This window comes from Bombina bombina, chromosome 5 (genome assembly GCF_027579735.1).
Source record: "Bombina bombina isolate aBomBom1 chromosome 5, aBomBom1.pri, whole genome shotgun sequence".
NCBI classification, from domain to species: Eukaryota; Metazoa; Chordata; class Amphibia; order Anura; family Bombinatoridae; genus Bombina; species Bombina bombina.
Genome location: NC_069503.1, coordinates 704,794,171 through 704,820,613, shown reverse-complemented (window position 1 = coordinate 704,820,613; position 26,443 = coordinate 704,794,171).

The window sequence follows — 26,443 nt, the reverse complement described above, 5'->3', positions numbered from 1 at the left end:
ATTTAGGTAAGAATTCTTACTATTTAGTGGAAGTCCAGATACTCTGTAACAGGAGGAGATCCTTTGGAGTTGAGACAGTCTGTGTGCAGCTCCGGCGTGTGACGTCACACCTGCAGTGTTACCGAAACCGGAAGTGTGAAACTGTCAGCTCTGGGAGAGCAGGAGTTTCAGGGAGACAGATTGATCCTTAGAAATTACTCCAATGAGATGGTAAGTGAGAGCGGATGCTCAAAAGGTGTTAGCTGGTGAGAGAGGTGAGGTCTGCAGAACAGAGATACCAGAATATGCAGGAGCTGGATAATTCTGAGCTAGTAGAACAAAATAATCAAGCAACTATTAGACTGTGGGAGGAACTTTTATACCTGATGATAGACACCTCCTATTAAAGGGAAAGCAAGGAAAGGTGAAAGCATGACAGTCAGAGATTCAAAGATAGTCTTGGACTGTGGGTCTTGTTTATGCTGTTTTTCCCAATAGCCGATTTGGGACAGTGTGGAATTTAAGAATTGCCTTTTCTCCTTTTTTCTCCCTGGCTTTTAAAGCAATAAATTCCCCCCTCAGTACACTTTTGTGAGCTTCCCACAAGGTGGATGGTGTTATTTCCTCTGTGGCATTTTCTCTAAAGTAATCTGTCAATGTTTTCTCTATCGCTATGTTAGTAAGCGCATGTTCTAACATGTAGTCATCTAGTCTCCATATGAACGGTTTGTGCGGTAGGTCCTGCCATTCCACCACACACTGAACAGGTGCGTGGTCCGACCATGTGATCTGGAGGATTTTAGTGTCTGTTATCATGGCCAACCCGGTTTGGTCGGTAAATATATCATCTATTCTCGTGTACGAGGCGTGAGGGTGGGAGTAAAAAGTGTAGTCCCTAGATTGAGGATTAAGTGTCCTCCACACATCTTGTAGTCTCAGTTGTTGTAGATGGCTTTTAACTGACTTAATCACTTTTTGGGATGTGCTAGTACATCCAGTGGATGTATCTATAGTGGGTTCTATAGGTAGATTGAAGTCACCACCAATGAATAGGGTTCCTTTAGCATGTATAAAGTAGTGATTGAAATATGGTTCTAAATGTGTGTTGTTGCTCTTTATTAGGTAGGTACACATTTGCAAATGTGACCGGTTTATTAAATAAGAGGCCTACTATACTTAAGTATCTGCCGTCTTTGTCCTTTTCTACGTATGTGGTTTGGATATGTACAGAGTTTTTGAACACAATACCCACCCCCCCCCCCCTCTTTTAGATGGGCCTGAGGCCAGGAATGCCGTCCTATATTTATGGCTTAATGTTTTTGGTTCTCTCCCTTTCTTGAAATGTGTTTCCTGGAGAAAAAGGATGTCACCTGTATTTTTGTATAAGTCCCTGAAGACTATAGACCTTTTTTCAGAGCTATTCAGGCCTTTTACATTTACTGTCGTGAGAGTGAGCGTATGATTGTGTGAAGTCATTGTTTTTTGTTATCTTTGAGTGTACAGTTTTTGACTTGGAGTACTTTTGTAAATATATGCCAATAAATATTAAATGCAATGCAACAGCTAACAGGTTATTAGAAACAAAATAACACAATGCTAATGACAGATAGCTGCAACTAGAACTATAAAATATTAATGAATTAGAGAAGGTAAATTCAGGCAATTGCCAGTTACAAACAGGTAGCAAATTTGACAAATAGTGTCAAAAATAAGTATTCTGAGGGTAGTATCCCCACCCCCAAACCAACATAATAAAGAATAAGAGGGAAGAACAAAGTTAACCCTCTAACAAATAATATATAATACGACCTTTAACCTTGTTGAAATGTCTGAGAGAGCTGCCCAGCCTTTTCGGAGAAACTATTCAATTGTCCGTACAGATCGTTTCTTGTGATCGTGGTGTGACATGTGGCAGCAGTTTCCTCTTTTGTGAGCCCATCTCTTTTCCACTTCAGGGTTGATTTTCTCTCTTGCCATGTTGGTCTTCTTCAGTCTCTGGGATGTTAAGTTGTAGAGCTTCGTTGAAGTTGGATAGATCATCAAGGTTTCTAAACACTGCCGTGGTACCTCCTTTTGTCGTGATAACACTCACGGGGAAGCCCCATCTGTATGATATATTGTATATGTACTGATCCCTGAGGACTGATGTAATGAAATGTAACTCTCTCCTTTTTTGCAGAGTTGCGGGGCTCAGGTCAGCAAAGACCTGTATATGATTGCCTGCATGCATGATCTTCTGTTTTTGCCTCGCATGTCTGAGGATTTCTTCCTTATCCTTGAAGTTGAGGAGTTTCAGTATTATATCTCTAGGGGGTGCTTTCGGGGGAGGCTTAGCTCTCAGAGCTCTATGAGCCCTTTCAATATTTACGTCTGGGGCGCTGTTTGTGCCTTTAATTGTGTGAAATAAGTCCTGTAAGTACCCCTCTATTGCAGATGGTTGGATTGTTTCTGGGATGCCACGTATACGCAGATTAATGCGTCTGCCCCTGTTATCCAGATCTTCTACACTGTCTAGTAGATGATGTATTGTCTCCTGCTGGTCATAAACCATTTTTGAAATATGTTGCACATCGTTATCTGTAGTTTTGTAGTGCTCTTCCAGCGCTGTTACTCTGCTGGAAACTTTTGATATGTCCTTTTTAAGTTCACCATACCAGTTCTTTACTTCCCCTATTATTTCTTTAATGTCCTCTTTAGTACATAAGGAGTTAATGTCTTCCTTAGTCAAAATTTGTGTTGTATTCATGGGAGCAGGGGGTGTGTGCAGGCCTGGTTGTTCTGTGTTTTTTGTTCGGTCCATCTTCTGTGCTGTGACAATTGGGTCCTGTGATTTAAGGTATTGCTGTATTGGCTTTATTTTATTTGCAGTATCTGGTTTAGCTGATTTGCGGCCTGGCATGGCCAGTGGTAAAAGTTTGAAAGTGAGTTTTATCTGTCTGACTACTGCTGTCTGCCTTTTGTGTTAGCCTCCTATTAGTATGATCTTGCTTATGTACTATTTCACTGTGTACACCTTGCCTTCAGCCCTTGCACTTGGGTCAGAGTTTCACTGCTAAAGCAGTTGCTGTAGTGTGGTGTTTTCTGGGTGTTAGGCTTATAACTGCCTTTATCTATCATGATCCACCCTTTACAACTTTCTTTTTCTTTGTAATATTATATATTTATTATTTTTATTTATTTATTTTTTTGGCTGTCTTTTTTTTTTCCTCCCTATTTTATTATACTTTATTTTGTTCCTCACTTTACCCCCTTTTGTGATACTGAGGCTTCTTGGGTGGCACCCGGTATGTGTCTCTTTGTTACCTGCCTTTTCTTTCACTGCCTGCTGGATCGTTGTTCTGAGGCCTGGCAGACTAGGCCGATCTTGCTACGCCCGATGACGTCACCGCCTACGGGAGCCGACAACCGTTTATCTCCCGGTCCTGTCTCCGGTTGCTGCCTGTGCTCTTAGTTGTATGCGGTGACCGGGCTTCCGCGGTGCTGTTGCCTGCCCTTTCTACCTCTGCGCGGTCTGTGTGATCCTCACACCAGAGCGCTTGCGGCGTGGTTCCGACTGCAACCCCAGGTACTCCTTCTGGAAATAGTTTAAGGAGATTTATTCTGTAGGCGGGCTGCTTCCTTGCATGTACCCCACTTTGAGGCTTGTTCCCCTGATGGCTGGGAGAAAGATTAAAGGTTATTTTTATATGGTTTGGGCAGTGGGGCCTAGGAGCTAGTAAGTCAGGCAGCCATCTCCCAGCGCGGCCAAGCTCCGACCCCCATTAGTGTAATTTGTAACACTTTAGTTATGAGTATTATGGTACAGCTTTGTAACGTAAAACCCATAACTACTTACTTTAGATGGCGGTACGGATCTTGTGGTTATAGAGTGTACCGCTCACTTTTTGGCCTGACAGGCAAACTTGTAATACCAGCGCTGTGGAAGTCCCATTGAAAAAGGACTTTTTGAAAGGTGCGGTAGTTACGTTGCGTGACGGCCAAAAAAGTGTGCGGTACAGCTGTCTAAGGAATCATAGCATGTTTTTTCACTATAATGGCCCTTTAAAGGAGAATTAAACACCTTGAGATGTTTATAGGAAAAATATTTGCAGTATACTTTCATTACTGTACATTTGTTTGACAAAATGAGCGGAGAATGTCTTTGAAAGCTTAAGGGACAGTAAAGTCATAATAAGACATTCATGATTTAGACAGAACATACAATTTTAAACAATTTTCTTCTGTTATTTAATTTGTTTCCTTCTCTTGTTATCCTTTGCTGAATATAGAACCTAGGTTTTAGCTGCTGATTGGTGACTACATATATATACTGATTGTCATTGGCTCACCCATGTGTTCAGTTAGAAACCAGTAGTGAATTGCTGCTTATTCAACAAATGATACCAAGAGAATGAAGCAAATTTTCTACCTAAATCATGAAAGAAACATTTTGGATCTCATGTCCCTTTAAGGACATTAAAGTTTTAGCTAAGATACATTGCAATTAAAACTTATTTTGCCGTTTTCCATACACACAGAATTATAAGCTCTGATACACGACTATTAAAATAATAATACAAAAATACTAAATACATTAGATGGATCATTTTCTTTTTACACTTTTTGGTCCCTTTTAGGTCTCAATAAAACTGTGTGGATAATGGTCAGGTCTCAGTAAAAAGTCTTCATACACAGGACATGTTTTGCCTTGCTTATCTCACCACATTTTAATGGAAATATGTAGCAATTTCCTTGCACTTCCCATTGAGGAGGATTATTTTCACACTTAAAGGGACATAATACTCATATGCTAAATCACTTGAAACTGATGCAGTATAACTGTAAAAAGCTGACAGGAAAATATCACCTGAGCATCACTCTATGTAAAAAAGGAAGATATTTTACCTCACAATTTCCTCAGCTCATCCGAATAAGTTCTGTGTAAAAAGTTATACTTAGCTGCTCCCAGCTGCAGGTAAAAATAAAAAAAAATGAAGAAATGAACAGCAGCCAATCAGCATCAGCAGTGCTGAGGTCATGAACTCTTACTGTGATCTCATGAGATTTGATTTAACTCTCATGAGATTTCATTGTAAGCTTCCCTTACCTGATTGGTGAAATAATATGAGAGTTCACGAGGCTCATCCTTTCAGCTGTCCCAGGACAGACACACTAAAATGCTGCTTAGAAATCCTTTACAATGGGATGTGGCTACTGAGGAACTTTTGAGGTAAAATATCTTTCTTTTTTACATAGAGATGTTCAGGGGATATTTTCTAGTCAGCTTTTTACAGCTATGCTGCAGCACTTTAAAGTGTTTAAACATTTGGGTATTATGGCCCTTTAACAGTCATGTGTACAACCTACAACTTAAATCTGAATATTTCATGCACTGAAAAAGGCACCTGATATGCAATTTCTATGGGGGGTCCCCAAGATTTTGAGCAGAAGGAGGACTCACTAGGAAGATGATATGTTATGGGGCTCTGCACTCTAGGCTCATTGAGGAGGATGGCAATCTATTCGCCTCCTAATGTTACTGGTTAAACAATGTATTGAACTTTTTTTAAAGCCAAAAAAACCTATAGGGGCATATTTATTAAGCTTTGTATGGAGCTTGATGCCCCTTGTTTCCGGCGACCCTTTGCTGATCCATAACTTGTCCGTCTACTCTGAGGCCGCTGACAGAAATCAACCCGATCGAATATGATTGGGTTGATTGACACCCCCTGCTAGTGATTGGCTGTGAATCTGCAGGGGGCGGCATTGCACCAGCAGTTTACAAGAACTGCTGGTGCAATGATAAATGCCGACAGTGTTTGCTATCAGCATTTATCGATGTGCGGCAGACATGATACGCTGCTTCGTATCATGTCCGCTCGCACATTGATAAATATGCCCCATAGTGCCTACTTATCAAGGAGTGAGAGGACACAATTGCCAAACAGGCAAGCATCTGCAACCTGCATTTATCATTGTAAAGTATGTGCTTGTGCAGCCCCTCCCTTCACTCTTGTGAGCCAAACTGTACAAGAGCAGGGCTTCTCGATAAACCTGGGTCAATCAGTCCAGGATAATTTATGTCTGCCCGTCTGAGGTGGTGGATGGCTTAAGAAGCAGTGTTCATAATTCAGATAGACCATACAATTTTAAACAACTTTCCAATTTACTTTTATAATTTGCTTTATTCTTTTGACATCCTTTGTAAAAAAAAAGCATACCTAGGTAGGCTCAGAAGCACCAACGCACTTCTGGAAACTAGCTGCTGATTGGTGGCTACACATATATGCCTCTTCACTTGTCGTGTTCAGCTAGCTTTCTTTAACAAAGGATACCAAGAGAGTGAAGCAAATTAGAAGTAAATTGGAAATGTGTTTGAAAATGTATGTTCTATCTGAATATTGAAAGAAAATGTTTTGGTTTCTTGTCCGTTGAAAACATCTACAAGCAAACAGCTAAGAAATGCTGCTTGCTACACATACCCCCTAGCATTTCCAGGACGACAAGTTGTAATGTCCAGTCCAACACCACACTTGGTACTTTTTTCTCTTGTTCTTTTTAGTATTTCTCACAAGAAGTGATCCAATCACCTCCCAATCCGTTTGTAAGAATAAAAAAACAGCCCTCAAACATCAGATGTGCTTAAAAAAACTTCAGATTTCCTCAATATAGTAAAATGAACAAGCTGCTTAAATGGCGAATTATCATTTTGTACAATAGATGTCTGCTTCCACTAAAAATAAATGTTTTATTAAAACCAAAATAAATTATCTTTTCAGGAAATTAATCTGTGAACTATTCCCAAATCATATTACCTGCACAAAATGAATATATTTAATAAAATGTTATCCTTATTCTATTACTTTATGTCCTCTAGAAGGATTACCAATTAATTTACAAGAGAAATACAAAGAAATATTGCCACTTAGCCAGGACTTATTAAAGTAGAATGAGATATTCTCTTTTTAGTTAACTTAAAGCACATTGGGAAAAAAACGTGTAATAATCACACATATTAATGCACATGCGCAACTGCCGCAATTTAGGAGCTGCTCAGAACATTCTACATTTTTAATATAGAACAATTCTACACATTTTTATGCATTTGCAACAGTTCTTGGAAATATTTGTTTGATCTTGTCACATTTCCATAACTTATTCAGTTTGCTATTCAACAGCACTGCCTAGAGGAGTTGGGAGCTGTGCGATGCTATAGACATAAATGTTTCATCAGCTATTCCTGCAGTGAAATTACAATGTTGTATGTTAGGTTATCTCTGAAATTGCTTTGCATTGCAAACCACTAGCTCTGTTTTCAATCATATAATTACAAATCAGCAAAGTGTTATAACAGCTTATTTTGTTTATATTTACAGTTTAAAGATTTATGTCCAAATTAGTATATGAAATCCATTGCTAAACTGTACTATTGTTATTTAACTTGGCACAGCCTCCTTTATATAGTAAGATGCATTTTAATATGCCTCTAATCTCTGATGTGCAGTCATAGATTACTTCTTGCGCATTCAATTCCTGATAGCAAGCCTATGTGTAGCACCACAAAATATTTATAGAAGCATTTTAAAGAAACTTACAAATCCTATGTTATCTTATCTTGACAATCAATTTAAAATGTAATGGTAGTGCTATTGTGCATTAACATAATTTGAACACAATCTATACTGCTTTAATTCAAATTAAAGATTGAGGGGCCCATTTATCAAAGTTTAAACTGTGAATACGCTGGAATCTCATGTCAAATTAGACACAAATTTGATCCGCCGTATTTAACAAAGCATCAACATCGTCAAATGTTGAAATATGTGATGTAATATACACTCCCGCAAGATCAAATAAGACGCAGATCGATTCTTGTCTTATTCGAGCGGAATACTGATCATTCGCCATCATATTCGACTCTATTTAAATCTCTCATTAAGTTATCAAACATTCAACAGGTACGCTCGCGTCTTTTCCGCCGCTGTGTACCTATCGTTCAAACTGCCACCCTTGAGGCCACGAATGTCATAGAAATCAATGGGAGTCTGAAAACCCAGAAAGGTTATGTTAGATGCTGCAAGATAATGAAGCTTATTACATATTTATGTAAATTAGAAAGTTCATTACAATTGTATAGTCTTTCTAAATCACACAGACAACAAAGACGCATGTTCAGTATCTAAATAATATGTTAAATAACAATATTATAATCACATGTGATTTCAAGGGACAGATTAATTTCAAAAGTAGTTTTAATGACAGGTAATGTCTGTCTGGCAGCACGACTAGTAGATATAGGCATAATAATGAAATAAATACATTACATACTATAGCTAACGTCCTTTTTTGATCAATCTAATTTCACCATGTTTAACGCATGTAATAAAAGTCCCACTGCATTTCGCACCACATTTGACACAATACTTTGCACCAAATTGATTTCAATACTTGAACTGCTAAACAACCCACAGACTAGGGAAATTTTCCACCACTTTTGATTGGGAAAAGCATAATCACATGATTTATGACATCAGCCAATCTGATTGAAATATAGATTTTATACTATCACTAATGAATCAAATTGCTCAATACTTGTGTCATTGATCATTCATCAGAACTTGTAAGTGCCATTTGTTACATTGTGTATTATACTTTGAAAGTATGTATATGTGAAATTAGTATTAAAGTTAAACATTGATGCTGACATTAGGCCACACAGTGTAATATTTTAGACAAAGATTTGAAAAATCGAATGATGTTTGATTCAATCTAATCTTAAGCTGATAGCTCAAAGGGATAGCCCACTTAACATTAAACTGTCATGAATCAGATACAGCAGAAATTAAACTCACCTGTTTACTGTCATGATATATTCAGTGTTTTTCTTCCTTCTCTTGAATTTCATTTTCATTAAGAAATGTCATCTTATATGCCAGCCCATTTTTTACACTTGTGTAGGGGTGGTGTTTTATACTAGACTGCAAACAGGAAGGGTTACACAGGTGCAGAGAGAAAATTGGCACAGCTCTTAAAATATCAATTGATTGCAAATAAATACATATGATACCCTGATTACATGTTATATTCATAATTTTTCTTGCTCAAAATAATAAAATATTTACACTATATACATATAGTGGTATAAATAAACACAGATATATGAAATACAACATTGTTTAGAAGAAAATTCAATTTAAGGACATGTAAATATGTTTGCAGAAGATTTCTGACATAACACACATATATATACAAGAATGTGCAAAGATATATGTACAAATTCTAGCATTAATAATAGTTTTTAAAAAAGAAAAAAACATGAGATAGGCATATCATAATTTCTAGAAATACAAATACACATTAATTTATGTAAAAATATCATATATCATATATGTGTGTATGTATGTATATATATATATATATATATATATATATATATATATATATATATATATATATGAGTGTGTGTAATGTGTATATATTTATATATATATGTGTGTGTGTGTGTGTATATATATATATACACAGTATATATACACATATGAAAAGAAAGAAAACACTACAGTCCTTAATAGTAGTGCTGAAAATCAGGTAAGGTTTATTGGTCCACAGTCAAAGGGCCATAGCAGACATTAAACACCTGACATATTTTACGCAGGCGTACCTGCGCTTCATTAGAGGTGATAAATTTAGAACAGGTACAGACTTTTATTAGCTGTGTATAGCCAATGAGATTGCTGAAAAAGGCAACACCTTCTCTTCTATAATTAACTACTTCATGACTATCTGATGCCATAGTATATTGAAAAGCACATGGATTTGTCAACAATAGAGAGAGGGAATGAAGCCAATTCAAGCATAATCATAATACAGCTGATCTTTGCATACCGAAAAATATATAGATATTTACATTATTTGTATGTTACCTAACATGAAAAAAAATTCTAAACAAATAATAATAAAAGAAATATAAAATAAAATTAAGATGAGTACAAAATAAAATAAAATTATATAAAAAAGTTAACATAAACTTTATATGGCACCTATCTAGTCTATAAAGTTTTAGACTTATATTGGCTAGATGAATTATATTTAAAAACTCTATCGGCTAGAGTTAGAGTTTTGTCGGTAACGACCCGCGTAGCTAATGCACGATTCCCCCATAGGAAACAATGGGGCTGTTTGAGCTGAAAAAAAGCAGCGTTCAGCTCCTAACGCAGCCCCATTGTTTCCTATGGGGAAACACTTCCTATGTCTGCACCTAACACTCTAACATGTACCCCGAGTCTAAACATCCCTAACCTTATACTTATTAACCCCTAATCTGCCGCCCCCGCTATCGCTGACACATGCATATTTTTTTTAACCCCTAATCTGCCGCTCCGTACACCGCCGCAACCTACGTTATCCCTATGTACCCCTAATCTGCTGCCCCTAACACCGCCAACCCCTATATTATATTTATTAACCCCTAATCTGCCGCCCCCAACGTCACCTCCACCTACCTAAAATAATTAACCCCTAATCTGCCGACCGGACCTCACCGCTACTGTTCCGATCAGCCAATAGAATGCGAGCTCAATCTGATCGGCTGATTGGATCAGCCAATCGGATTGAACTTGAATCTGATTGGCTGATTCAATCTGCCAATCAGATTTTTCCTACCTTAATTCCGATTGGCTGATAGAATCCTATCAGCCAATCGGAATTCGAGGGATGCCATCTTGGATGGTGTCCCTTAAAGGAACCGCCATTCGTCGGGAAGTCGTCGGTGAAGATGGATGTTTCGCGTCGGCGGGATGAACATGGATCCGGAAGAAAGAAGATTGAAGATGCCGCTTGATAGAAGACTTCAGCCGGATCATGGACCTCTTCAGCTCCCGCTTGTTTGAAGACTTCAGTCGGATCATGGACCTCTTCAGCTCCCGTTTGGATGAAGACTTCAGCCGGATCATGGACATCTTCAGCCCCCCCCCCTTGGGCTTGGATCAAGACATCGGAGCCTGGACCAATCGCTGATACCTGGTGTGGTGAAGATAAGGTAGGAAGATCTTCAGGGGCTTAGTGTTAGGTTTATTTAAGGGGGGTTTGGGTTAGATTAGGGGTATGTGGGTGGTGGGTTGTAATGTTGAGGGGGGTATTGTATGGTTCTTTTTTATTTTTTTGTATTTTAGTTAGTTTATTTAATTGTATTTATTTGTAGGAAATGTATTTAATTAATTTATTGATAGTGTAGTGTTAAGTTTAATTGTAGGTAATTGTAGGTATTTTATTTAATTAATTTATTGATAGTGTAGTGTTAGGTTTAATTGTAACTTAGGTTAGGATTTATTTTACAGGTAATTTTGTAATTATTTTAACTAGGTAACTATTAAATAGTTATTAACTATTTAATAGCTATTGTACCTGGTTAAAATAAATACAAAGTTGCCTGTAAAATAAATATTAATCCTAAAATAGCTACAATATAGGTATTGTATTTAATTAATTTATTGATAGTGTAGTGTTAGGTTTAATTGTATTTAATTGTAGGTAGTTTATTTAATTAATTTATTGATAGTGTAGTGTTAGGTTTAATTGTAACTTAGTTTAGGATTTATTTTACAGGTAATTTTGTAATTATTTTAACTAGGTAGCTATTAAATAGTTATTAACTATTTAATAGCTATTGTACCTGGTTAAAATAATTACAAAGTTGCCTGTAAAATAAATATTAATCCTAAAATAGCTACAATATAATTATAATTTATATTGTAGCTATATTAGGGTTTATTTTACAGGTAAGTATTTAGCTTTAAATAGGAATAATTTATTTAATAAGAGTTAATTTATTTCGTTAGATTTAAATTATATTTAACTTAGGGGGGTGTTAGGGTTAAGGTTAGACTTAGCTTTAGGGGTTAATAAATGTATTAGAGTAGCGGTGAGGTCCGGTCGGCAGATTAGGGGTTAATACTTGAAGTTAGGTGTCGGCGATGTTAGGGAGGGCAGATTAGGGGTTAATACTATTTATTATAGGGTTATTGAGGCGGGAGTGAGGCGGATTAGGGGTTAATACATTTATTATAGTAGCGGTGAGGTCCGGTCGGCATATTAAGGGTTAATAATTGTAGGTAGGTGGAGGCGACGTTGGGGGCGGCAGATTAGGGGTTAATAAATATAATATAGGGGTCGGCGGTGTTAGGGGCAGCAGATTAGGAGTACATAGGGATAACGTAGGTTGCGGTGGTGTATGGAGTGGAAGATTAGGGGTTAAAAAATTTTAATAGAGTGGCGGCAATGTGGGGGAACCTTGGTTTAGGGGTACATAGGTAGTTTATGGGTGTTAGTGTACGTTAGAGCACAGTAGTTAAGAGCTTTATAAACCAGCATTAGCCCAGAAAGCTCTTAACTCCTGACTTTTTTCTGCGGCTGGAGTTTTGTCGTTAGATTTCTAACGCTCACTTCAGCCAAGACTCTAAATACCAGCGTTAGAAAGATCCCATTGAAAAGATAGGATACGCAAATGGCGTAGGGGGATCTGCGGTATGGAAAAGTCACGGCTGGAAAGTGAGCGTTAGACCCTTTCCTGACTGACTCTAAATACCAGCGGTAGCCCAAAACCAGCGTTAGGAGCCTCTAACGCTGGTTTTGACGGCTAACGCCAAACTCTAAATCTAGCCGTATATTAATAGAGAGAATTTTTTCAAAAGTAGTGATTAGTTATCCTATAATTAAACATTGCAGGATAAGAACCAACAAAATAAACTATTATTAGGATACAATAACATAAAAAATGCAAAGAAATACATACTATAAAAAGATATTTTTATATATGTAAATTTTTGGAAATAATGATTTATAAGAATAATTCAGCAGTCTTAGAACAATATATATATATATATATATATATATATATATATATATATATATATACAAAAATACAAACATATATAAGTTTAACACAGCATACAATATTTAATAATTACTTGAAGGAGGAAGAAAAGGTAAAATAAAAAAATGTAGTTTGCAGGTTGAAATCGCAATAATAAAGATATTGTAGAGAAACTCTCAAGCATTTGTTGCTATATTTATCAACTTGCAACAAAAAAACCCAAGTATGTTTAAAAACTCTGGCTTTAGACAATAATCTGTACCAGAAAAATATATACATGCCTATGGTGGGATAGAGAGACTCAAAAACACATATTGTGTTATGTTATATTATATTGTATTATATTATTAACCAAAGGAGTGACCTATGGATTAGTGTAAGGATATCTCTTTATTAATAAGTTTGACTGAATATTACCATGCTGAACAAGCAGAAAAAGTATACAAAATTGTTCTCATAATTTATCTTATCAATAAATCTACATCAAGCCTCTTATTAATACCTTCTGGTGCTCTAGTATTAAGTTCAATAATCCAAAACACTTCCTTTTTTAGTAATAAATTGGTTCTATTGCTTCCTCTCACAGTTTTTGATATACTATCTATACCCAAGAAAGAGAAATATTTAGTGCCCTTTCCATGTTGTCTAAAATGTTTAGCCGCCGGGGTTTAGCTTCCTTATCATCCAATGATAGTAAGTGTTGTCTAATTCTTTCTTTAAGGGACCTAGTAGTGATCCCAATATACTGAAGAAAACAGCATTGACATGTAATAAGATACATAACAAATTGTCTAGTACAATCTATTCTACTTCTAATGTCATACATTTTGCCAGTAATTGTCGACTTACTGAGCTTTTCATTCCGTGATCGCAGGTGTTAGTTTTTTTTCTAACACTCACTCCCCATTGAAATGTTTTGTTCTTTTGTGTAAAGGAACAGCTCTTGCATGGGATATGGCCACATTTATAAAAGCCATTTGTAGGGTTAAGCCATTTGGTCAGAGGTTTATTTTTTTCTGAAAGGTCCGTTCTAGTAATGTACCCCAGTGTTTGAGCTCTTCTCACTATGTATTTAATTTTATTTATATTGGTTATAGATTTAAATGTTTCATCCACGTGTAGAATGGGTTAGTTCCTTTTTGAGAATGTTGCATATGAGGGGCGGACTGGGTCGGGGGGAAGGGGGGCAATTTCCCCCTAGGTCTCTCTGATTTAGTGAAAATGGGCCATTAGAACAGCGTGACTGAGCTTAGCAGGGAATAGGGCAGTATTTGCATTCATCGGCCATGAGACTGACTGAGGACCATGAGACTGACTGAGGATCAACTTAATCTTATGATCGCTGTATGTTGTATACTTGTGTAGAGACTGATAATGACAAGTGCTGTCTCAGGGCTGTCTGCTGCTATGACTAACTGATCCAGCCGGCCTCATGTAATGACGCTGCAATCTCCCGCTCGGCGCTCCCTGGCTCATCACTTCCTGCCACCCAGAGTCTCTTTAGCAGCTGCACGCATGCCGTGCGGGAAGAGTAAGAGCTCAGCTGAGAGGGAAGCAGCGAGGAGCAAACTGAGGCAACGAGGGAGGGACATGGAGTGAGTCAAGAAGCAGCAGCAGGGGCAGGCTAAGTCTGGTGCCGGTGGTCATGTGGTTGCGGTGTGTCTGGTAAACAAAACATCACATTTTTGTAATTTTTTTTTGCTCTGTCTACTCTAAAAATGTTTGTTTTGGAATTGGGATGATGTGGATCATGGATCCTTAATGTAAGCACTGATGCACTCTATGCAGCCATAGCTATAATGAGCCAGGCATGCACACAATGGTATGTCGTATGGGGCTCACATTGAGCAAGAGTAAGTCATTAAAAGAATAGATTCTATAAGGAACCAGCCTCACAAATAGCATAGAAACTGTACAGGAATAGACTGGAGAAGCTGGAGAGCTTGAACAAGATTGAGAGCCTTTAGTGAACATATCCCAATGTTCTAGGAATGTAGGGAGTGACTATGACTGAATGACAGAGTTCAGCTTTGTAGTTTAGGTTGCAGGACACGGCCATGAGAAGATATATTAGTGCCAAAGAGTTATAAACTAAGACAAAAAAACAACAACCGTATGTTAACATTGGTGAATCTCAACCAGTATGACTCTCCTGGCACTTTTTAAAGCTTTGAACTCACCAGGCATCGATACTATATAATCCAGAGCTGATCAGGACAAGCAGCAAGCTACATCTACCCATACAAAGAGGCCCTCAGCTCAACTGACCAGAAACCTCCTGGTATTAGTAATTTTGCTTGATAAAGAAGTTACTTTAATGGTCCTTTACTTATCTAAGAGTTTTCAATAAAAAATAAAAAAATGACTGATGCCAGGAGGTTTCTATTCAGGTGATCTGAGGGCCACTAACTCTGTATGGCTGGAATCTTGTGTGATCTATCTTGTTCTTGTAAAATAATGCCACATTAGACATATTGCATACTATGGTTTGAATTGCCTCATTTGCATTTTTCACCACCAGCTCTGATTTATTGCTTGGCCTTGAATACTGCCAAGATGCTATCTACTGCTGAGTTCTCTTCTGACAAACAAGCATGCCATTTCACAATGTAGAGAGCACTATCCTACTGTTTCACACAGCAGCATATTCTTGGCTCTTCTGATGAGTTTTATTCACTAATCACTTGTCTTTCCACTTGTTTCAAAAGAGCAGCACATATCTACTATACAAATGTTAGAACAAGTTCTCAAAAATGCTTTTGATATTGGAAAAACAAATAATTTGTACAAGAAGCAGTTTTTGATTGTAGATGCTTCTATGTTGTACAATATTTTATTCAAGGCCACGATATGCTTTAAAAGATTTCTATTCTATGTAGATGTTGGGGTTCTGATGTGTCACAGGCATCAAGATTCAAGAGCCTGATATAGAAAATATAACAGTTATAGTTAGAGCATTTTCCCCAAACTAAGTCAAAATAGGACCAGTCCTAGTAAATTAATTTCACATTATAGCCTAGTTGCAAAAAAAAATACTCTTAAGACCGCTGCTCTTAAACTCATACGCCGCCTCTGAGGCGGTGTATAGCAATCCGCCCAATCATGTACGACCGGGCTGATTGACACCCCCTGCTAGCGGCCAATCTAGCAGGGGGGCGGTATTGCACCAGCAGTTCACAAGAACTGATGGTGCAATGATAAATGCCGACAGCGTATGCTGTCAGCATTTATCGATGTGCAGCAGACATGGTTCGCTATATTGGATCATGTCTGTCCGCATATATATAAATAGACCCCATTAAGTGCCAATAAACAAGTTGTCTGCCAAAGCCTAACCTAACCATTTATTATTACTTTGATATGTGCATAAAACATGTAAATATGTGCAGGTCAGATTATATAATTAGATGTACTGTAGGACACACTATATGACATATAGTGTGTCCTACAGTACATTTTATGGTATAATCTAACCTGCACATATTTATATAATAATAATAGTGTGTCCTACAGAACATCTGATTATATAATCTGGCCTGCACTCATATTTATATGATAGGGTGTACTACAGTACATCTGATGATGATGATATAATCTGACCTGCACATATTTATATAATGATAGTGTGTCCTAGAGAACATCTGATGATATAGTCTGACCCCCACATATTTATATAATGACCCTGCATATAAAGAATATGTGCAGGGTTATTATATAAAAATGTGCAGGTCACACTTTGTCATCAGATGGTACTGTAGGACACAATATATGTGCAGGGTCATTATATAAATATGTGCAGGTCACACTTTATCATCTGATGTACTGTAGGACACACTATATATCAGATTAAAGAGTAATATAATGAATTATTTTAAACATGTGGTTTGTTTCATTTTCTTTACTATGTTTGTTTTAAATTATGGGAATGACGGGAAGTAGGTGGGCGGGTGCGGGAAGGAGGCATATCTCTGTGTATTGTTGACTATATTTTGTTATAAAGAGGATATTATCATCTTGGATTTTAGCCTTGAACTCTTGTCTATTAGCAAACAGTGTGGACCTATTTATTTTGGAAACTTTATGTTCCATTTGTACAAGTAATTTCTTATTGTACCGTCTCAGTCAGCTCTCTTGCTTGTTTAAAATACATTGCAATATTTGAGCAGTTTCTGCGTATTCTGAGGTACTGGGCTTTGGGGATACCTTTTTTGAGATGTGGGATATGACATGAATCTGCATGTAAGATGGTATTTTTCACCAAAGCTTTTCTATAAATTGATGTTAATATTTCATAATTTGGCCCTATATTTAGATGTATATCTAAATAATCTATTTATTTTTTATTTTGTTGGCTAGTGAAATTTAGATTATATTTGTTGGAATTTATATACTGAAGAAAATTATTTATAGTCTGTATACCATCATCCTTCCATATTAATATCAAATCATTAATGAATCTTCCGTATAGTATTATATTATCAGAAAAAGGGCAAGTATCAGTAAAGATAAGACAGTACTCTAGCCAGCCCATGTAAATATTGGCAAAAGCTGGGTCATTTTTGCCCCCATGGCTGTCCCACTCTTTTGTACATAATATTCACCTTTATAAACAAAATAATTATGTGAGAGCAGAAATTCTGTGATTGTTGTGATAAATGTAATAACGTTTCTATCATACTCTGTATATCTGTGTAGCATATTGGACAGAACCTCTATACCAAGTTGGTGTGGTATATTAGAATAAAGGGCTGTAACATTAATGGTTAGCCACTTATATTGTTCATTCCATTTTATGTCTGTGAGCTGTTGTATAAGATGTGAACTGTCTCTAATGAAGCCCGAAAGGGCTAAAACTATAAGTTGGAGGACATGATCAAGCCATTCACCTAATCTTTCACAGAGAGAGCCATTACTAGCCACTATTGGCCTACCTGGTGGATGTATGATTGTTTTATGGATCTTAGGTGTGATTCTAAAATATGGTATTCTAGGATCGTCAATCATTAAAAAATCCACCAGGTCTCTATCCATAAAATTGTTCTCAATCGCAGTATCTAATAATGACATCATTATTTGGCAAAAAGACAAGGTGGGGTTGTAAGGCAATTTTGTATATAGCTCTTGATTATTAAATTGTGACATAACTTCCTTATGGTAGTGTTCCTTGTCTAATATAACCCCAGCTTCACCCTTGTCTGCCTGGGTAATAACGATGTCATCATTATTTTTTAGTTCATTTAGTGCTTTTCTCTCTAATCTAGAGATTGTCTCTGTATTTGCTTGTATTTGACCGTTTTTGTTTATTTAAAGACATAAGGAGGCCTATTTATTAAGCCATCAACTGCAAATACGCTGGAATTCGGCAGCGTAATTGTGGCGAGCCTGATTCGACCCATTTATCAAAGCCTATAGACCGGCAAAAGTTGAAATTTGTGACGTAACATACGATCCGCCAGTCTCAGTCCGACACAAATCGATGCTTACATCATTACAGATGTTCCAAATACAAATTCAGCACTATCTGACACCTTTTGCCATTTATCAAACTTCTAACCAATACGCTCGCGGCTATTTCAGCCCAGCGTACCTGGTTTTCAAGCCGCCACCCTGGAGGCCCCGGATGCCATAGAAATCAATGGGAGTCTGAAAGCAGTGAAAGCTTATGTTCAATGCTGCCAGATATCCCATTGATTTCTATGGTAGAATAAAAGTTACGTTTACACCTAACACCCTAACATAAGGCCCGAGTCTAAACACCCCTAATCTGCCGTCCCGACATAGCCGCCACCTACATAATGTTATTAACCCCTATCCCGCAGCTCCAGGACCTCACCGCAACAAAATAAATGTATTAACCCCTATCCCTCCGCTCCCGGAGCCCACCGCAACTAACTAAATGTATTAACCCCTATCCCGCCGCTCCAGGGACCACTGCAACTAACTAAATGTATTAACTCCTATCCCGCTCCTGGACCCCGCCGCAACTAACTAAGGCCTAGATTTGGAGTTTGGCGGTAGATGGGTTGTTAACGCTACGCGGGCTTTTTTCTGGCCGCACCATAAATTTAACTCTGGTATCGAGAGTCCAAAAAAATGCTGCGTTAGGCTCCAAAAAAGGAGCGTAGAGCATTTTTACCGCAAATGCAACTCTCGATACCAGAGTTGCTTACGGACGCGGCCAGCCTCAAAAACGTGCTCGTGCACGATTCTCCCATAGGAAACAATGGGGCTGTTTGAGCTGAAAAAAAACCTAACACCTGCAAAAAAGCAGCGTTCAGCTCCTAACGCAGCCCCATTGTTTCCTATGGGGAAACACTTCCTACGTCTGCACCTAACACTCTAACATGTACCCCGAGTCTAAACACCCCTAACCTTACACTTATTAACCCCTAATCTGCCGCCCCCGCTATTGCTGACCCCTGCATTATATTATTAACCCCTAATCTGCCGCTCCGTAAACCGCCGCAACTTACATTATCCCTATGTACCCCTAATCTGCTGCCCCTAACACCGCCGACCCCTGTATTATATTTATTAACCCCTAACCTGCCCCCCACAACGTCGCCGCCAGCTACTTACAATAATTAACCCCTAATCTGCCGACCGCAAAGCGCCGCCACCTACGTTATCCTTATGTACCCCTAATCTGCTGCCCCTAACACCGCCAACCCCTATATTATATTTATTAACCCCTAATCTGCCCCCCTCAACGTCGCCTCCACCTGCCTACACTTATTAACCCCTAATCTGACGACCGGAGCTCACCGCTACTATAATAAATGGATTAACCCCTAAAGCTAAGTCTAACCCTAACACTAACACCCCCCTAAGTTAAATATAATTTTTATCTAACGAAATAAATTAACTCTTATTAAATAAATTATTCCTATTTAAATCTAAATACTTACCTGTAAAATAAACCCTAATACAGCTACAATATAAATTATAATTATATTGTAGCTATTTTAGGATTAATATTTATTTTACAGGCAACTTTGTAATTATTTTAACCAGGTACAATAGCTATTAAATAGTTAAGAACTATTTAATAGTTACCTAGTTAAAATAATAACAAAATTACCTGTAAAATAAGTCCTAACCTAAGTTATAATTAAACCTAACACTACCCTATCAATAAATTAATTAAATAAAATACCTACAATTACCTACAATTAAACCTAACACTACACTATCAATAAATAAATTAAATAAATTTTCTACAAATAACTACAATTACATAAACTAACTAAAGTACAAAAAATAAAAAAGAACTAAGTTACAAAAAATAAAAAAATATTTACAAACATAAGAAAAATATTACAACAATTTTAAACTAATTACACCTACTCTAAGCCCCCTAATAAAATAACAAAGACCCCCAAAATAAAAAAATGCCCTACCCTATTCTAAATTAATAAAGTTAAAAGCTCTTTTACCTTACCAGCCCTGAACAGGGCCCTTTGCGGGGCATGCCCCAAGAAAATCAGCTCTTTTGCCTGTAAAAAAAAACATACAATACCCCCCCCAACATTACAACCCACCACCCACATACCCCTAATCTACCCCAAACCCCCCTTAAATAAACCTAACACTAAGCCCCTGAAGATCTTCCTACCTTGTCTTCACCTCACCAGGTATCACCGATCCGTCCTGGCATCCGGTGCTGAAGAGGTCCAGAAGAGGCTCCAAAGTCTTCCTCCTATCCGGCAAGAAGAGGACATCCGGACCGGCAAACATCTTCATCCAAGCGGCATCTTCGATCTTCTTCCATCCGGTGTGGAGCGGGTCCATGTTGAAGCAGCCGACGCAGATCCATCCTCTTCTTCCGGCGTCTCCCGACGAATGACGGTTCCTTTAAGGGACGTCATCCAAGATGGCGTCCCTCGAATTCCGATTGGCTGATAGGATTCTATCAGCCAATCGGAATTAAGGTAGGAATATTCTGATTCAGAATCAGCCAATCAGATTGAGCTCGCATTCTATTGGCTGTTCCGATCAGCCAATAGAATGCGAGCTCAATCTGATTAGCTGATTGGATCAGCCAATCGGATTGAACTTGATTCTGATTGGCTGATTCCATCAGCCAATCAGAATATTCCTACCTTAATTCCGATTGGCTGATAGAATCCTATCAGCCAATCGGAATTCGAGGGACGCCATCTTGGATGACGTCCCTTAAAGGAACCATCATTCGTCGGGAGACGCCGGAAGAAGAGGATGGATCCGCGTCGGCTGCTTCAACATGGACCCGCTCCGCACCGGATGGAAGAAGATCGAAGATGCCGCTTGGATGAAGATGTTTGCCGGTCCGGATGTCCTCTTCTTGCCGGATAGGAGGAAGACTTTGGAGCCTCTTCTGGACCTCTTCAGCACCGGATGCCAGGACGGATCGGTGATACCTGGTGAGGTGAAGACAAGGTAGGAAGATCTTCAGGGGCTTAGTGTTAGGTTTATTTAAGGGGGGTTTGGGGTAGATTAGGGGTATGTGGGTGGTGGGTTGTAATGTTGGGGGGGGGTATTGTATGTTTTTTTTTACAGGCAAAAGAGCTGATTTTCTTGGGGCATGCCCCGCAAAGGGCCCTGTTCAGGGCTGGTAAGGTAAAAGAGCTTTTAACTTTATTAATTTAGAATAGGGTAGGGCATTTTTTTATTTTGGGGGTCTTTGTTATTTTATTAGGGGGCTTAGAGTAGGTGTAATTAGTTTAAAATTGTTGCAATATTTTTCTTATGTTTGTAAATATTTTTTTATTTTTTGTAACTTAGTTCTTTTTTATTTTTTGTACTTTAGTTAGTTTATGTAATTGTAGTTATTTGTAGAAATTGTATTTAATTTATTTATTGATAGTGTAGTGTTAGGCTTTATTGTAGGTAATTGTAGGTATTTTATTTAATTAATTTATTGATAGGGTAGTGTTAGGTTTAATTATAACTTAGGTTAGGACTTATTTTACAGGTAATTTTGTTATTATTTTAACTAGGTAACTATTAAATAGTTCTTAACTATTTAATAGCTATTGTACCTGGTTAAAATAATTACAAAGTTGCCTGTAAAATAAATATTAATCCTAAAATAGCTACAATGTAATTATAATTTATATTGTAGCTATATTAGGATGTATTTTACAGGTAAGTATTTAGCTTTAAATAGGAATAATTTATTTAATAAGAGTTAATTAATTTCGTTAGATTAAAATTATATTTAATTTAGGGGGGTGTTAGTGTTAGGGTTAGACTTAGCTTTAGGGGTTAATCCATTTATTATAGTAGCGGTGAGCTCCGGTCGTCAGATTAGGGGTTAATAATTGAAGTTATGTGTCGGCGATGTTAGGGAGGGCAGATTAGGGGTTAATACTATTTATGATAGGGTTAGTGAGGCGGATTAGGGGTTAATAACTTTATTATAGTAGCGCTCAGGTCCGCTCGGCAGATTAGGGGTTAATAAGTGTAGGCAGGTGTCGGCGACGTTGAGGGGGGCAGATTAGGGGTTAATAAATATAATATAGGGGTCGGCGGTGTTAGGGGCAGCAGATTAGGGGTACATAAGGATAACGTAGGTGGCGGCGCTTTGCGGTCGGCAGATTAGGGGTTAATTATTGTAAGTAGCTGGCGGCGACGTTGAGGGGGGCAGGTTAGGGGTTAATAAATATAATACAGGGGTCGGCAGTGTTAGGGGCAGCAGATTAGGGGTACATAAGTATAACGTAGGTGGCGGTCTGCAGATTAGGGGTTAAAAAAATTTAATCGAGTTGCGGCGATGTGGGGGGACCTCAGTTTAGGGGTACATAGGTAGTTTATGGGTGTTAGTGTACTTTAGGGTACAGTAGTTAAGAGCTTTATGAACCGGCGTTAGCCCAGAAAGCTCTTAACTCCTGCTTTTTTTCTGCGGCTGGAGTTTTGTCGTTAGAGCTCTAACGCTCACTTCAGAAACGACTCTAAATACCGGCGTTAGGAAGATCCCATTGAAAAGATAGGATACGCAATTGACGTAAGGGGATCTGCGGTATGGAAAAGTCGCGGCTGAAAAGTGAGCGTTAGACCCTATTTTGAGTGACTCCAAATACCGGCGGTAGCCTAAAACCAGCGTTAGGAGCCTCTAACGCTGGTTTTCACGGCTAACGCCAAACTCTAAATCTAGGCCTAAATGTATTAACTCCTATCCCGCCGCTCCTGGACCCCGCCGTAACTAAATAAATGTATTAACCCCTATCCCGCTGCTCCCAGAGCCCACCACAACTAACTAAATGTATTAAGCCCTAAAGCCCTGGCCTCCCACATCACTACCACTTACTAAACCTATTAACCCCTAAACCACCAGCCCCCCACATCACCATAAACTAAATTCAGCTATTAACCCCTAAACCTAACAACCCGCTAACTTTACATTAAAATTACCTCATCCCTATCTTATAATAAATTTAAACTTACCTTTAGAATTAAAATAAACTATATTAAGCTACTAATTAACCTACCCTAACTACAGGGAGTGCAGAATTATTAGGCAAATTAGTATTTTGACCACATCATCCTCTTTATGCATGTTGTCTTATTCCAAGCTGTATAGGCTCGAAAGCCTACTACCAATTAAGCATATTAGGTGATGTGCATCTCTGTAATGAGAAGGGGTGTGGTCTAATGACATCAACACCCTATATCAGGTGTGCATAATTATTAGGCAACTTCCTTTCCTTTGGCAAAATGGGTCAAAAGAAGGACTTGACAGGCTCAGAAAAGTAAAAAATAGTGAGATATCTTGCAGAGGGATGCAGCACTCTTAAAATTGCAAAGCTTCTGAAGCGTGATCATCGAACAATCAAGCGTTTCATTCAAAATAGTCAACAGGGTCGCAAGAAGCGTGTGGAAAAACCAAGGCGCAAAATAACTGCCCATGAACTGAGAAAAGTCAAGCGTGCAGCTGCCAAGATGCCACTTGCCACCAGTTTGGCCATATTTCAGAGCTGCAACATCACTGGAGTGCCCAAAAGCACAAGGTGTGCAATACTCAGATACATGGCCAAGGTAAGAAAGGCTGAAAGACGACCACCACTGAACAAGACACACAAGCTGAAATGTCAAGACTGGGCCAAGAAATATCTCAAGACTGATTTTTCTAAGGTTTTATGGACTGATGAAATGAGAGTGAGTCTTGATGGGCCAGATGGATGGGCCCGCGGCTGGATTGGTAAAGGGCAGAGAGCTCCAGTCCGACTCAGACGCCAGCAAGGTGGAGGTGGAGTACTGGTTTGGGCTGGTATCATCAAAGTTGAGCTTGTGGGGCCTTTTCGGGTTGAGGATGGAGTCAAGCTCAACTCCCAGTCCTACTGCCAGTTTCTGGAAGACACCTTCTTCAAGCAGTGGTACAGGAAGAAGTCTGCATCCTTCAAGAAAAACATGATTTTCATGCAGGACAATGCTCCATCACACGCGTCCAAGTACTCCACAGCGTGGCTGGCAAGAAAGGGTATAAAAGAAGAAAATCTAATGACATGGCCTCCTTGTTCACCTGATATGAACCCCATTGAGAACCTGTGGTCCATCATCAAATGTGAGATTTACAAGGAGGGAAAACAGTACACCTCTCTGAACAGTGTCTGGGAGGCTGTGGTTGCTGCTGCACGCAATGTTGATGGTGAACAGATCAAAACACTGACAGAATCCATGGATGGCAGGCTTTTGAGTGTCCTTGCAAAGAAAGGTGGCTATATTGGTCACTGATTTGTTTTTGTTTTGTTTTTGAATGTCAGAAATGTATATTTGTGAATGTTGAGATGTTATATTGGTTTCACTGGTAAAAATAAATAATTGAAATGGTTATATATTTGTTTTTTGTTAAGTTGCCTAATAATTATGCACAGTAATAGTCACCTGCACACACAGATATCCCCCTAAAATAGCTAAAACTAAAAACAAACTAAAAACTACTTCCAAAAATATTCAGCTTTGATATTAATGAGTTTTTTGGGTTCATTGAGAACATGGTTGTTGTTCAATAATAAAATTAATCCTCAAAAATACAGCTTGCCTAATAATTCTGCACTCCCTGTATTATACTAAAATTACATTAAACTATATTAAACTACTAATTAACCTACCCTAACTATTATACTAAAATTATATTAAACTACAAATTAAATTAACTATATTATATATTTAAAAACCTAACCCTACTCAAGTTATTTAAATCTACAATAAAGAATTACTAAGTTACAAAAAAATGGGGGGGGGGGGTCCAACCAGTGACTGAGATGGCTGCCTTTTAAGTACAGTGGAACATTGGAGTCGATAAATCTGATGTTTATCCCTCCTTAGAACAGAAAATTTTATTACCATCCAAGAGATTAGAGAACAGAAACACTTACATGACGGATTTATATGTCTTTCGCATATCAATAAGAAGTGGCAGACCTGATTAGAGGAGGTGTGCAGCAGAGGCCTAGCAACGGCCTGGACCTTCTCTACCCCCACTATATTCTGAACTATCAGTATATCCAGCCATTTGTGCTGCAGAATCGCTAAAACTTTGGAGCATCTGAAGAACATACCTTGTCTCTCATCTACCTACTAATTAAGGCTACCGTATAGAACTTTCCTCACTATTCATCATGGAGGATATCGCCCTTGTGATACAATCCCTCTTTATTGAGCTTGAGGAGGCAATGTTACGAGAATTTGACCCCTTAATAAGGAGCGCCAAGTCTGAGGAGATGCTGAATCTTGATTACCTGTAAGTATTTTCAGCTGTGCCGACATGCATGGAACCCCCGGGTCAGGCTGTCCAGTACACGGAGTTGACATGGAGCGCCCGGACCTCGTGGGATGCGGCCGATCCCGAGGTGCAGGCCACAGACCATTCCACTCCTATCGATCAGCAATGTTCCTCCAGCACTCCAGGAAAAGGACATACCAGACTCCGGTAAGTAAAAAGATACAGTCTTTATTCCATTTCGGTACATAAAACAACAGCAGCAGTTCAAATCAGAGGGAAGTGGAAGTATTACAGGTCAAACATGTTTCGTCTCCACAACATAACTTCTTCAATGACTCACCATTCCACTCCTACTCTTGCAAAGTCCCTGGATGTCCATGACGATCCGCAAGATATCCTAACAGGGCAGTCTGACTTGTTGGAGTCGAGAGTGCGGGGACCTAGTTACTGGATTATGGATCAATACTCCTCTGCCTGGAAGGTTGCTGCGGAGGTGATCACTATTCACCCCATAGGATTTGACATATCGCACTCATTGATAGAGCCCTATCTTGGAGAAGCTGGGCGGTTTGGTGCGGCTGTGGTGGAGATTGCTGGGTGCTTACCTAGAATGGAGAGATATGCCACATCAGCGTTACTTTGGGATCCCTGCTTCCAAAAGATAGCGAGGCCAGACCCACAAGATTTCCTAGTAACCTTTGTTGTCCCTTGCGGCAGGGAGCCTGGAGCACCGAGATCGGGAGGACTGTCTTGCGGGACTCAAGGTTTCTATATAATGCTCCCCTACAGCAAGAGTTTTTAAGCACCGGTATAGGGTAGGCTATTATACTATGCCCCACTTTGAAGAGATCGCTACATTCTGTTAATGTGGCAATGCTCTGAATTCCTTGACAACTCTATTTAATAACTGG